Source organism: Nipponia nippon, unplaced genomic scaffold, assembly GCF_047370975.1.
Source record: "Nipponia nippon isolate SJK-2023a ecotype South Korea unplaced genomic scaffold, ASM4737097v1 scaffold_15, whole genome shotgun sequence".
Lineage (NCBI taxonomy): Eukaryota > Metazoa > Chordata > Aves > Pelecaniformes > Threskiornithidae > Nipponia > Nipponia nippon.
Window position 1 is genome coordinate 8309542 of NW_028262331.1, and position 15027 is coordinate 8324568.

At 41.3% G+C, this 15027-nt stretch overlaps 1 long non-coding RNA gene across 1 annotated transcript; it reads left to right on the plus strand.

Moving 5' to 3' along the window:
- Positions 1–3716: 3716 nt before the first annotated feature.
- LOC148056318 (uncharacterized) lies at positions 3717–6713 on the plus strand. The gene is made up of 3 exons (XR_015703387.1): positions 3717–3757; positions 3930–4133; positions 4691–6713. It is a non-coding gene; the product is annotated as an uncharacterized LOC148056318 (long non-coding RNA).
- Positions 6714–15027: the final 8314 nt, after the last annotated feature.

Here is a 15027-nt window from a genome sequence, read left to right on the forward strand (position 1 = left end):
CCATTGCCTTTATTGCTCATGGGAGGAGCATATCCCTAACAAATGCTCCATGTGTTGTGGCTTCTGTCATCAAGGTTGGAAAGACCAAAAGGAGAAACTGCAAAGCGACCTTCTGGCAGTTTTTCTGTGCTCCCTCCACCTTGCATCTGAGGCTCAGGAGCTCTTCTGATCCTTCTTTGGGAAGGACTCAATAGCTCAGTCAGAAAGTGTTCACACTGAAGACTATTATATTTCAATCATGAAATATCGTGGTGGTTATAAACTATTGCTTCTCAGGAACAAAACTGTGGGATTATAGGAGATCTGTTAGCTCAATGCTATGTGGTCCAGAGAGCAAGTAGCATGCTAGGAATTATTAGAAAAGAAATAGAGGAAAAAACGCGAGCAACTTTTTGATACCACTATAAAACCGTCATATATCTGCATCTTGAGTACCGTGTGTCTTAAAAAGGATATGTTAAAACAGCAAAAGCTGTAGAGAAGGGCAACAAATGCAATCAAAGATATGGCAGATATGGTGTTGTGAACCATATTCATGTGTTCCTTCTACAAAAGGCTTTGAAGTCATTTAAAGATATAACTTTTATGCTATTCCTTTTCTGATTAATATTGCCTTCTGTAAGTGATTTTATGATACATATAAATATTACGGTTATCAGTGTTCACGGTTAAAATAAGGCTTTTCTCTTTGGCAAGAGGGAGGCTATACATGCAAATTCGGATTCCTAATGCTTTTCCACTAACTCTGCCCTCGTGTTCCAACAGAATTAGGAAAATCTGTATGTTTCATGTCCTCTTTTTTATCTGTTTCTTTGTGTCTTCTATGCTTTGATTCTCACTTTATTTCTTGTTTCCTTATCTTTACTGTTGTTTTACTTTTTTGTGGGTACATTTGTGTTGCATTTTTCTTTTTTATTTTTTTACTTTGTCTTGAACTTTCTCCCAAATCCTTGTTTTCCTCTTTTTAGCTAGACCTGAATGTGCACATTGAATCATTGTTTTTCGCTCCTTCCATTTCCACTTCCTTTCCTCTTCTACTCTAGTATTTATATTTTCCCCTTTCCTCCCTAATGTTACCATTTTTTCCTCAGCATTTGTTGATGTCTCTCTTTCCCATATACTTTCCTGTCTTTTTCTTGGTATTTTGTACTTTAGCTCAGAAGGAGAGACTGAACGGGGATTTGGGCCTTGAGCTTTTTCTTAATAGTGCAAAACTGGGTAGAAACTACCTTAAAATCGTGGGGGGGGCAGGGTATCTCCTGACTGACCTGTGGCATGAGGATGACTGAGAGAAAATAAATTCCTGTTTGGCAAATTTAACTTCTCCTAAAAATTCAGGCTCCATCCTTCCAGCTGGAAACAAGATAATATAATGGGTTGTTACAAGCTGTTAAAATTTGAGACCGAGGAGGGGGAATAGGCTGAAGTTATTCTATGAATTTTTCCGTTCTTTGTGGGAGGCTGTTAAAATAAAGCAACAGTATAAAAGATGAATTATATACAATTTAATGTAAAGCTGTTTGATGTCATTATGATATTTCTTCCTTGATTGTCTAACATTTGTGTACTTTTAAAAAAGTTTTACATTTTTTGGTTCTTTCTGAACATTATGAAAATTGTACTGAGAGGAGTAAATTCATCTGCATAAAATTGACTGCAAAGAGCAATTAGTCCTTCATTAATATGCAAATTTGGTCCAGTGCAAATTCATCTATATATGAGGCTTAAATATGCAAGTCAGTCTTGCTGTGCGAGAAGCCCAGATGCTTTTATTTACTTTGAAATTGAGGGATTTGGTTAATGATGTTGTTGACAGGAAAACTTGAATAAATTTGATGATCACCATCTTTCATATTAGACGAGGCCCATGGAAAAAAATTACCAAGTAAAATACCAATTTTATTTGGTAATTTCCTATTACCAATCTAGTAATAAAATGTAAGATACAAAGTAATAGAGTTAGATTTCCTAATGTAGTTATCCTGAGACTTAAACTGTTCCCCAAAGATAGAGCCATTTTTCTTAAACTTTGTTTTTCCAGAGGGTAAAGACATCTACATAAGCTGTATGAATAACATACTGCATAGAGATTTAATATTGGAAAGTTAGCTCTGTTGCTTGTTTCATTTGGAGAGAGTATATAAGCCTGGGAATTAAAAAGCAGGAGCTTGGGAAATGGCCGTCATCGTCAGCTTCCATTAATTATCTGCGTAGTCTTCTCAAGATTTAGTGTGGAGGCCTTCGCTCTGAACCTATGGAGCCGAACCGGAAGCTGTCTGAACCCATGGCCAATTATATTTGGATCACCTGAGCTAATTAATAAACAATTTCTTAAATATCTTTAAATCTTTACAGCCCTCAGTAACACAGCTTTCTTACTGGTATCACTCAACACAGACTGGCTCAGAGAAGCAGGATTTTTTCTTGCCAGGAAATCTAAGATGTGATGTTTCTTGCCCCTTTCCTCTTCCTCCCCTTGCTTCTATCCCAGTGCGCCGTGGCCGTTCTGGCACATCCAGCATTTCCCCGGTTTTGTCTGTTCATGCCACAGCAGCCATCACTCAGTCACGTGTGGATAGGGTTCCCTTTGCATTTGTCAGTCTTGTTTCAGCTGCAAGGAGAGGGTGCCACACACTATCCCTCCTAGTGTTTCTTCCTTTTTCTTTCTCTGTAGTTCTCTCAGGCCTAAATTTAGCTTTGGCTTAAGCAACCTGGTCTTCGACTTCAATCATGCACACTTTTTCCTGGACTAAATCTGCCCTTCTGTCTTGCCTGGGTGGGACATTGACACTTCTAAAATAACAGAGAAATGTAGTTTAAATGGACTGAACTCTGTGGCAATTTATAAAGCTCTAGTTGTAACTACCCGAGGACAAGTTAATAGATTATGCCATTTGATTCCTCTGACTTCTTGGCACAGCTGTTTAGGATATAAATCCTCACAGTGGTGAACAGTTAAGTTTCCAAATCCTGAATGTGCTGTACTAGGCAAAAAAAAGTTTATAGAATGATGTTAAGGAAAGAAAAAATGTAATGAGACGCTAAAATTGATGTGCTTGCTCACCACATGGTGTAGTCTTGCAGGTGAATCCAAAAGCAGGAAAACAGAGACAGAATTGAGTGTTTGGGGGGAGCAGGGGAAGAGTCTGATAGTCTTGTAAAGGAATCCGTCCTTTCTTACCATCACAATAAGGCATTGACAGCTGTCAGAAGGCATAGTATAGAGGGTATATTTGCAGTACTTAATAGTTTAGGAGGTGAAAAGATGATTAAAAGGTGAAACTTTAAAAATGCAACATCTTCTGAGATATAAGTAGTCTTTGTCTTTGAGAACACAGAGCTGCTGGACTATGTATTGTTCAGTACCATCCACAGCAATCTTGGCTTTCTGATCTAGCTCCCAAAAGATGGAAAATATTAATTTTTAAATAGAGAAAAATTAGGCATCTCAGTGCAACCTGAGGTTGTCTCCTATCAACTATATAATCTTTATATTCTAGATTAATAAACACTTCAGCCTTGGAGTTTATTAGTCCAAAATATATTTATTACCTCATAAATTCAAACCCCCTCCAGTTATCATCTAATTAAACTGCAGTACTGTGCATGCTATCTTTGGGGATGTATTAATAATGAAATTATCTTGTGGAACAGTAATTACATACTTTGTGCATTCTTTTCCATACTTTTTTTTTTCAGAGCCTATGTGATGAGTGGGGCACACAGTGCTCCATTGTTTTGAGCTCCTTCGAACTCTGTAAGTATCCAAGGATAAGCAGATTTTTTTTTTCCTCTTAGTAAAAAAGGGAGAAAAGTTTGTGCGTTTTTGTACTTGTGAAAGGGAACGACCAATACCACTGGGCTAGGAACAGTTATGAAACATGATTGTGCAAGTAATTTTAGCTCATGTTTTCTCTTCACTCTTCGAGGAGATTACTCACAGGAATAAAACCTACTTACGGGATCTTTTTTGTAAGGCAGTTCTTACTCCAGTTGCCAAAAAGTGAAGACCACCACTTTATTTGCAAGAGAATATTCATTTACAGGACTACTGGTGACGTAGATTTGAAAAAAGGAAAATAGTCTTAAAGCCTTCCTCAGGAGAGAGATTTACTTACAATTTTTTTTCAGTGGTAAGTGTACTTACTGTATTCTAATTTATATATGCATTGGTTTTATCTGTGCTTGTGCTTTATCAAGGTTGTCCTGTCTTCTTGTAATATACTGGATGACTGTGTACTGACAAGATTCTTTTGCTCATTTTTTTTTTCACTTAGTACAGAATAAGGTATTCTGAATCCTGGCTAGTGTGTACTTCTCCTACAATGAAAGAGGCACAAGAAGCAAAACAGTTTGCACGTACCTTCCCTGTATTTTTTAAGTAGTTTATCTCTCTAGTTCAAGTACACCTGTTGAGCAATAATACGAGCATGTGATTCTTGTTGACACAGGCTCCTGCTCTACCTGACGGAAGTGGGGGTTTATTCTCTGTTGTACTTCCAGATGCTGTAATCCAGGAGTTTGTGTTTTCAGTTTCTATATGTCAGTGGAATGTCCTGCTCTACGGCTGCCATGTTGTCTTGTCATTTGTACGGCCTTTTGGTTGTTTCACTGCAATTACTGTGGCTATGCAGGTATCTGCATTTAGAGGAAGGGCACTTCCCATCAGTTTCTTCACTGAATCTTTTAGGTCTCTGCTGCACAAGACGTGTTCTGCGTTCTCCCGAGTTTTCTGCTCTACAGGTTCTACAAGGTCTGCAGCCTTATTGGAATTACATGGCAAAGTTACACTTTTGTGAAACATGCTAATATTCAGACCATATCCAGCACTTAATGAACAGCAATCAATCTCCCAGAAAGTTATTTATTTAAAGAAGACCTTTTTTGACTAAGTGTGCTAGAGCTTTTGATATATGGACAAATAGAACCCAGTTTTATACTGGTCAGATCACAGAACTCTAATTTTTTAAAATCTGATATTAAGGACTGGGCATTCACTTCATACAAAGGGATTTGATTCATCTTCCAGATAGAACTCCATCTCTGCTCCTACATTGCGGTTGCAACTTAATGCTTTACTTACATTTTGCAGTTATTCTGGGGCGAAGTTTTCAAGTCTTCCACATTTGGACTCTTTTCTATTTCACTGTAGAGTCCCACAAGACTTCTGCAAACAGAATGGCCCATTGTATTTGAAAGCAGATAGCATTTCTGGTACCTAATGCCTTCTAAAGCTGGTTGTTTTGAGTATTGAAGTAATAGGAGAGACTCAAAGCTTTAGCTTCCTGACCATACAAAAGCTTGGGACTTCGGAGGAACAATGGACGTCTTATTAAGCCATTGTTATAGTGCTTTCCCTTCTGACCTAGTGATGGGTAGTCAGTCCTTTCTAAGACAAATATGAGTGAATTAGCCAACAAAGACAATAGCACAGGTACAGTTATTACTTTCCGGCTTGTTATTGTAAAGCTTTACTTTCACACTCTGTTATACATATGACTTCCAGGAGGTTGCAAAACAAGTCACAAAAGATATTCTGATTTCTGTGTTTCCAGTATATTCCAATAAGATACTATTTGCTTTATCCAGTAATTTCCATATGCAAGCAAACAGTGATCTAAATTGGACTGTTTACATGGATGAGTGTTATTTTTTGAAAATAAAGAATGCACGACAAGCTTCTGTATTTTTGTGAATATATTTTTGTAAACTACAAAATAAAATGTAATTATTGTATGGAACATATATATTACAAAATATCAAATTACTTTTATCAACCTAATGTCAAGGAATTTACCTTTGGAGACTGAACAGTCTTGTGCTGATTGTCTTTGTAAAAATGGTATCTGATACCACTTGGCCAGATGGAAAAAAACATTCTTTCCATTGTATTAAACAGCAAACATCTGCAAAGAATAACTATATTTATGAGATATTGCTCAAACATACCTTTTTTTTTGTTTTAATTGCTCAGGATTTATTACTGGTGTGTCCGCAAAACTGCAGAATGGTTAAAGGTTGTGTCTTGCTTATGCTGTCACACTAAGTTGTTTGTCATTGGTGTCTAATCTGTGAACTTTAAAATCAGACACTTTCTAATGTTTTTCCTGATGTGAATAAATTCGCTGCAGCGTACTCCCCGAGAAGGCAATGCTTGTTGTCTAGCAATTATATCAGATGAAACATACAGAAGGGTAATATTATAGTCTGAAAATATTTTACCTAATTTACAGGTGTGAAATCTGAAGATGAATTCTAGGAATTTAGAGAAGGGAAAAGATAGTTTTTTGGGTTTCTTAATCTTTGTTTTTCCTTCTTGTCCTGTGTATTTTGCAGTAACTGTTTTGAGTCTGTAAGTTCTCAGCTTATGAAAAACATTATGGCTGAAGGTATAAAGAAGAAGATATTAAAGCTTTTGCCCACTTATAGCAATTACTCTGGAGACAAACACGACTCAGAAGACAAATGTTGTGAGCTACCTCTAAATTCTGGTTCACAAAACAGCTAAGGAGCCAGAGACACTTCTGAACTTGCAAATGGAATTTATTCTCAGTATAATGGTTGAGCTCATTATCTGCTGCTCTTTCTAAATGTAAAGTAAGGAGTGAAATGCCCATATATTCTATATATAACAGCTGACATGTTTTCTGCATTCCTGTGTTTGCCTAAAAAGTCATGGATAATCAACTTAATTTGATGTGCAAAATATAATGCATGGGTGAATTCTGATACATATCACTTGCCATGTCTGTGCCATTATGAGAGGCAAAAACTTCCAGAAAAGAAACAGCAATGAAAATCTTCCTGATAATTTTCTCATCAGTTTTTCTCCAAGGACATATCTGTAGGTGGATTCTACAGACAGGGTTTGTTTTTTTTTTTCTCCCTGAATGGCTGGTTCTGTACGTGTCAGTTATTTTCTCACGGTCTGTCTTGCTGTATTAGAAATCAAACCTACCTTATCGCTTCAGATGTTCAGTCCCTATAATCTTAACTAGGAAAAGCTAACCTGAAACATTTACCTTTCAGACTTCTTTTATTATTTAAATGTATGTTTAAAATAATTTTTAAAAATCGCTACATGTATTACAAGTAACTCCCCATGTTATTACTGTTGTGAAGCAGAACAGGCAGGAACCAGCAGCATAGACAGATGTGATTGTAACAGAGGTTAGTGTTTTATAAGTAATAGCCTGGGTATAATGAGACTTATGGTCTTAATTAACTCTTAGAATGTTTTTAACACAACTAAAGTAAATAAGTTTAAAATCTAATTTACTTGTCCTAATCCTATCAGTTTACTTTTTGCTTTGCTTATTTTGGATGACAAAAACCAAGTCAATTTTTCTTAGATTTTAGAGAATTTCTTACAGAATAGAGTATCTGTTCTTCTAGCAAAAAGGGAAATTTGTACGGGTAAAAAGGATGAGTGATAATTGGGTGGGGAAAAAAAATCAGTCTGTGAGGTTAGATTTAGTTCTATGTTAGTCTGTTCCTTTCTTGGAAATCCATACTTTTGCCAGAATATCCATCGGCATTATGTAGACTGACAAAATTTGGTCATAGTTTTTCAGATAGTTGGTGTATCCTTTTGCTGGAAAGAAACAGCTGGATATTTTCTGTCATAATGTGACCAGTCCACCTCTGTTGTTGTCATTTTAATTGCTGTGGCTGTTTTTTTAAGTCCTCTACAGAAGGTCTTTGTAGTGACAAGCGAACAGTTTACGCTTCATAAGCAAACATAAAGAATGCTGCTGCTAATTGGAGAGGGAGTAATGCAGTTATGATTCCATCAACATTTAAGTTACATTGTTAAAGGACACATTTTGGTTGTGTTTATGTAGCCACGTAAGATTTTACTTAGGGTGAGTTCGGTGGGGAAGATTTTATAACAGAAAAGACTAATTCTAGGATTAGGGGGAAGGGAGGGAAGGAAGGATAGAAATTAATTTTTTCTAACCTACATCTACAGTATTAAAAGATCAGCGTTTCATTACTCTTTTTGTTTATTATAACTCTTAATTGCTGGCTTGTGGAATAGCTTGTCTATGAAAATGGAAAGACTCTGTCACAGCCTCAAAAAAGCTCACTTCACCCTGCCCTGAAGAACTGTAGCCACAGTGTTTCATGTTGAAGAGGATTCTTCGGAAGTCACCAGTTTCCCAAAGGAAGGAGGTTACTCTGTAATTTAGTCTTTTGGGTTTTTTTCCTAGATACTCTGCATGTTGTAGCTGTAGACCTCCCAGCTCCTAAATGTCTGAAGGACCTTGTTTTAAACCTTCCTTTTTCCATAAATTACATTTCCATGAAATACTTGGCTGTGGATTAACGGTTTTACAGTTACGTGCCCAGAGTTGTTTCCTCTTGATGCTATTCTTTTTTTCTACTTACATCTCTCTTCTCAGGTGACAAAATGTCTGGAGCCTCATCTTGAATAGTCTTGGGAGGGCCAAAGGTGCTTCCTTTTCCAGTTCACTGGCGAGCTTGTCGGGTTTTAGAAGATACAATTTTTTAGCATCTAAACAGGGAAATCACAGCTATTTACCTCAGAAGAATCATGGAGATGACAGGGCTTCCCCCCAAAACACTCTCTGTGTAATTGTTGAAGACATTGCAAGCCACTCTAAGGAGTGTACTGTCTGCCAGTCATTATGCTCTTCTTGGAAGACCATCTGTTGCACTTCAAACATGTAAAGGTCTGCTATCATTTATTGCACCAAACAAATCAGTTTCTTTGTCTGACGTGTTGTGAGTCGTGCCTGTGGACTAAAGGTAGTCTCAGTTGCAAAGTGCAGGATATTCTCTTTTATTGCACTATAAATGAAAGGTACTCATTCATCTCAAATTTCAGAAGACAAACATGCTGATTAAACTAATTTCATTGCTTTTGCATAATTTCAGTTTATTTAGCAACAAATTGTTAACGACAACAACAAAAAAATCTGAAGTATATTTTCTCTTAACTCAGCCAGAAGCACATTGTAAGATTTTTGCTTCTGGTGAATGAACCTTTCCATTGTAGTGATATCGAGACTTGATATATACTGACATGTGAATTAAAATTATCTTATTTTAACTAAATTCTTTAATTAGCTTATTTTTATCTGAAACTAGTAATTCAAAGAACCTTTCAGTGTTAAAAAATAGAGTCAGCAGCTAGAAATGCTAGAACCTCTCTTCTGATAAACACGCATCCTTTATGAGGATGTAATACTTGGTTGTACAGTCTTTATTTCGATGAGTTAACTAGGATCCTTTCCACGAGTAAAAGGTGAAAGGTCAGGCGTTACATGACGATTTGTTTTGTTTTTCCTGCTGCAGATTTAAAGAGTATGTCCAGTCATTCATCTCAGATTGGAGAAAATAAGCATTGTATTTTCACAGCAGAAAAGTTCTGTCCAGAGATTTCCAACCAGAGGAATACATAACAATTTCTGTCTGATGAGGGAGTGGTCCTATCTCTTCCTCTTTCCCTTCTCCTTACTGCATAGCAGCTAATATTCTGGTCAGAAGTAATAATATGTTAGATCTTGAATGTCGGTAGCCCCAGAGATTCTGACAAGACTATTCATGTGCATTCATACATCTTAACCAAAGCTGACACTAAAGAGAGCAAGAATTCTCATATTCCTCTTTTTATTGCTGTGCATTAAACTCAAATCTTCTCTTAGAGACCTCTGCTAAAAATGACATATTTACCATTTGAAAAAAGCATTCTTGCAAAATCTAAACAAAGGAGCTGAACATCAATATGGCACAGAGCAGAGTCTCCTGTGAAAACTCTCGGTGCAAATCTAAATTATGTTTTACACCACAATTATGGACACCTTACAAATGCTGTAAGATAAATACTAATGGGAAATAAACAGTCCCCCTAATCTTATCTCCTATGGGGGCTTTGCTATTGTCACTTTTAATTAAAAAGTAAGTGGTCTTCTAATTTCTTGAAACTATATGGCATGCCCTTATAGGAATACTTGGATTCCAGTAACTTGAGCTCGTTGTTTTCTGAGAAATATACACTGTGTAAAAACACACGCTGTGTAAGTACTCTGCTATAGCTTTTACTCTGGACATATTTATATACATACTTGTAGCATGGTGTACAGTACGTGTTTGGGTAACTTTGCAGTGATCTGATCATCTTGTTCAAGCCGGATAGACATTTCTTTGCAGCGATGATATTTTTAATCTTCTTTTTAAAATTGTTTGGTAGTAGTGACTAATGCAGACTAGGTGGCTCTGGGCATCTAGCCATTTTTAGGTAGTTTAATTTGTTAAAAATTATCTGTCTTCCCACCCAAATCCCCTTGAAACCATTTGGAGGAGAGAACTGTTGAACAGTTGCCAATAATAAGTCCTGCTGAGACCTCTGTATCCTCCTGAGAGAACTGTCGGTGCCAACTGGAGACTGACTGGCATGAGTTTGAACTCTGTACTACGTGATATATTTGCTTCACATGGACCAATTACAATAATTACCACCTCTGTAGCTGAAGTTTAAGCATTCAGTCTGCACTTCATACCTCAGGTTGTTGGCAATATGTTCAATCCTATAATCTCAATTTTCTTTGAACTAATTAAGTAGAAAATAAATACTTTGAAAAATCAGAAGAGAGTCTGAATGGAAATGAAATGCTAAATAATGTCATTGTTTTTCATGTTGCTGTTGTTCTTAAGCTGCATTTCTTTCTTTTTAGTCTTTACTTCTAAAAAGTAGCATCTTCTTTTAAGTTCATCTACAGAGATTCACTCGGAGATGCTGTAGTCCATTGCCTTTTTATATTCAACAGTGGAGTCTCTTTTAATCTGAATGAATAAGCAGTATAAGGTCCTACTTTTTGGTTTGATGCTTTTCAAAATATCATTATTGCTGTCAAAATAAATGCTTTTGACTAAAGGGGAAGATCATCTCTCCTGTACTGCTTTTGGCTAGACGTTTCCGTGTGAGTATGGGAGAGCGTAAGGACGGGATACCAGGCCGAGAGCCTGGCATTAACCGCCCAGTTCCTAACGATGCCATTGGTTTAAGTCTGATGCAACGGGGATCATCCCGCCCCCGCCCCCGTTGTCTTTCCAAAAGACTAGTTAATTTTTAAATCGGATCAGTAGCATTTTTTTAAACCGGTGAAGTTTATATTACACAAAGATGAACCTAAGATTGAGCAGAACCTTACTTGACTATCTTTCCTAATATGAATGCACTGCACAGTGTATATACTAAAATTTATATTAAAATTTCTTCATGCGGTTTCCCTCTAGGGAGAGGAAGAGGGAAGGGAACGGCTACATGTGACAGATGCTAATTATGCAGCTTAATGCACTTCTGGAAGTTGCAGAGATGAGAACTATCTAAGAACCTATCTAGAAAATAGAAAGCATATTTTCAATAGCATGTTTTCCACAATGTTGTTTTTTTTTTTTTAATCTGCCTCCTCCCCATTTTTAAGGAGGCTTTATTTCCCAAACAGCACGTACAGTATGCAAAGGGCAAGCGAAGTCTCAGGTCCAAAATTTGCCAAGCAGGGATATGCCTGTTATCCTGTGTGTTTTACTGTTATTGAGTGCTGTAGGTGTAACTGGGAAAGCTGGTGGCTTATAGGTTCTGTAATTCAGATACAAAGTAGGAAGGGAATGACTCTTAAAAAAACCTCTTGTTGATGTGTTAGTTTTCTTTCCTCTTTTATCAATATTTTATTAATTCTTTATCCTTTATGTTTCTTGGAAAAATTACGTTCTGGACTTGACTGTGCTGGGGTCCTATATAAGTATTTATTGTGACTAATATGCAAGTACTGATGAACCGAATCTCAAAATGCATTTTACAAAGAAGTAAACTGAGACGCAGAAGCTGGGTTCCTCAAAACTGTGAAGTGAATCAGTGCCAAACCCTGCGACAGACACTAGATTAATCCTCTCTTCCCCACGTTGAGCTGTGCTGTTTCAGGCACAAGAAATGGATTCTCAGCTAGTGAAAATTTGGTGTCATCCTGAAATCAATGGGGAAACGCAAGAGCACATTTGCTGCGCGTCAAGCCCACACTGAGTCATTCTACTGGATTTCCGTTCCCTCTACCAAATCCCAGTTTTACCACAGGATACCTTTTCCTCTTAGAGGGAAAACCGTACCAGTTCTTGTCTACTAATGCCGAAAGCTGCTTTCTTTTATTTCCTTCAAAGCGCTGGATTTCTCCTTCGGGAGGTGTGACTTAATAACATCTCTCTGCGCAGCGAGATAATCGCTCTAACGACCCAAGCGGCGTGCTGAGGCTTCGGAGGGCCTTCGCGCGCCCCTCGGCCCCCACGGCAGCGCGGAGGAGTGGGTGCCGAGCGCCGGCGCAGAGCGAATCCTGCTCGTGCCGCGGTCCTCGTCTGCAGTCACCAGTGAGAAAACCATCTGTTCCGCTTGGAAAGGGGTTTGGTTCCACGCGCCCTCCCCCCGCATCCCGGCTCCGTCCCCAGCTGCTGCGTTTCGACGAGCAGTGAGGGAATGAATCTCCTGCGTTAAAAATACTCTGCTTCTATTTAGATAAAAAGAAGAACCTTGCTTGCCTACACTGGCATACAAAAATAGTCTTAGTGTGAGTAAATCTTCAAAGTTTCTCTTGGTGAAAATATCTCGCCTCACTTTTTTTTTTAACTTATCATATAAATTTATTTATAGAGTGTCCTTCTTTCCTCCTACTCTATCAAGACATTTGCAGAAGGTTGCCGCTTGTCTTGTTCCTGAGTCCTGAAATAATTTGCAGGGCCTTTGAAACATCATCATGTTGCATAGTTGTGATGCAATATGCTGCTGTTGCATGAACGTATCATATTTTAATGTGAATGTCACGTTAGCTGAGGCATTCGAGTCTTCCTTTTACCGCAGGCACTTTACTCTGGTTTGTATTTTCACTTTGAGTTTGTAGTCAAAAAATTTTGTGTATAGTAATGTAAAATTTTACATTCTACGTGCAAACCATTGCCTAGGAAATGAATATGTAATATGTGAGGCTTAACAAGATGCATATACTTTCCAAATATCTCTTAAAAATAGCTTTCACTGTCACTGTAGCGTCTTAATTCTGAATAATCTCAAAGTCCTTCTGCAAATCTGTGCATGTAGTAACAGAGAAATCACCTACTTCATCCTCACAAACCGCACAATATGTATGCATGAAAAAAACTGAATTTGGGAGCACCGTTCTGCTCCAGCAGATATGACGGCCGTGGGACTAGCAAAAGCATTAATGCTTGCATTAATATTTAATGCAAGCCTTCTGAATACTTGCATATCTTTTTAAAAAGGCTCCGACAGCCTTAGTATGGAATTTGCTCCGCGGTGCAAAGCGCCAGCGCAGCATTGAGCACGGATCCCGGGAAACCTCTGCCAAGAGGTGGAGTTTGCGGCAGAGGAGCCAGGGCAAGAGGTCTCTTCGCTAGTGCCCGGACAGGCTGTGCCCGGACTTTGGCCCCCGGCCGGCCCGCACCGGGGGGGTGCCGGGCCACGGCGTGAGGTGATGCCTCCCGGCGGCACCAGAGGGACGGCGAGCTCCGGGCCCGGCGGCGGGGCCCAGCCGGGGAAGCGGGACTCGAACCCGCCTACCCCCGCTGCCGCTGCCGCCCAAACCTGCGGCGTAACCCGCTGCGCCACGGCCCGCCGCGGCCGCTAGATGGCGGCCTCCCAACGAGGAAGGCGCGCGGCTCTCCAGCGCCCAGGTCGCGCCTGGCGGCCGCGCGGCACCGCTGCGCCCTCCTTCCCCCAGCCGCGACGGCGGCCATCGCGGTGCAGGCCCACGTGACGGCGCGCCGGCCAATGAGAGCGCGGCAGGGGGGCCCCGACTCTCGTCCCTGTGGCCGCCATTAAAGAAAAAGGGGCTCGGAATTAAACGGGAGAAGAATCCCCCCTCCCCCTCCCCGCCCCGGCCGCGACGCGACATGGGGGAGACTCGCTGAGGGGGAGTCGGCTGAGCAGGATGCCGCGGCCGGGCAGCCGCCGACAGAGGCACCGCTGAGGGGAAGCGAGGAGGAGACCCGCCGGCGGGGGCTTCGGGGCACCGACTCCGCCAGCAGCAGCAGCAACGGCCGCCGCGTCCCTCTGTCTCGGCGCACGGCGGCGGGGCCGGGAATTGTGGGGCTCCGACCCCTTCCCCCGCGGCCCTTCCGGCTGAGGAGAGCCCGGGGCTCGGCCGCCGCCTCCCCGCCCTCCCGAGGGGGCCCTCCGCCCACTGCCCCCGCGGGGACGCCGCAGCGGGGCGGCGCGGAGCCTTCCCGCGGCAGCCGCCGGCCCTCCCGGAGCCCCCTCACCTGAGGAGAGCGGGGGCCCCCGCCCCGCCGGGGGGGGTCTCGGGGCTCGCTCCCCTCCCCCCGCAGAAGAGACCGCTCCGTTTGAAGACTATCATTTTATATTTTTCTCCCCCACCCCCCTTTTTTTCCCCTCTTTTTTTTTTTCTTTATTTTTTTAAGGCACCAGCCTCGCAGCGGGGCTGGTCCCTCCCCGCCTCACTTCCCCCCCCCCCCCCCCCGCTCGGAGGGGTCTTGCGGGGTTTGGCGCGGTGGAGGGGGCCCTCCCTGCCCCGGATCCCCCCCTTCCTCCGGCTCTCGGCGGTAACTTGGCGGGGTCCGGGCTCCCCTGAAGAGACCCGCCCAGCCGTGTGGACTTTGTGGGGCTCCCTCGGCCCCGAGGACAGCTGGGGGGGGCGAGCCTCCCTGAAGACACTGCGATTTACCCCTTCCTCCTCCCCAGAAAAGACTGGGGATCGGCCTCTGGGAGACTCCTCCATCCTTCCCCGAAGAGACTTCGAGGGTCGCCCGCAATTTCCTCCTGCCACCCCTCTCCCCCTCCCTCCTTTCCCCACGGAAGGATTTTTACCCAACGGAGGATATTTTGGTTTCGCCCTCTCTGCGAAGAGTATTTCTTTTTGGGGAGGGGGGGGTTTCCACAGGGGAATTTAATCCCCCGCTGGGCTGCTAAGGAGACTTTTGCGGCCTTTCTCGCTCAAGGAATACCTTCCCCCCTCTCCTGCCCCCGCAGATGTTTTTTTG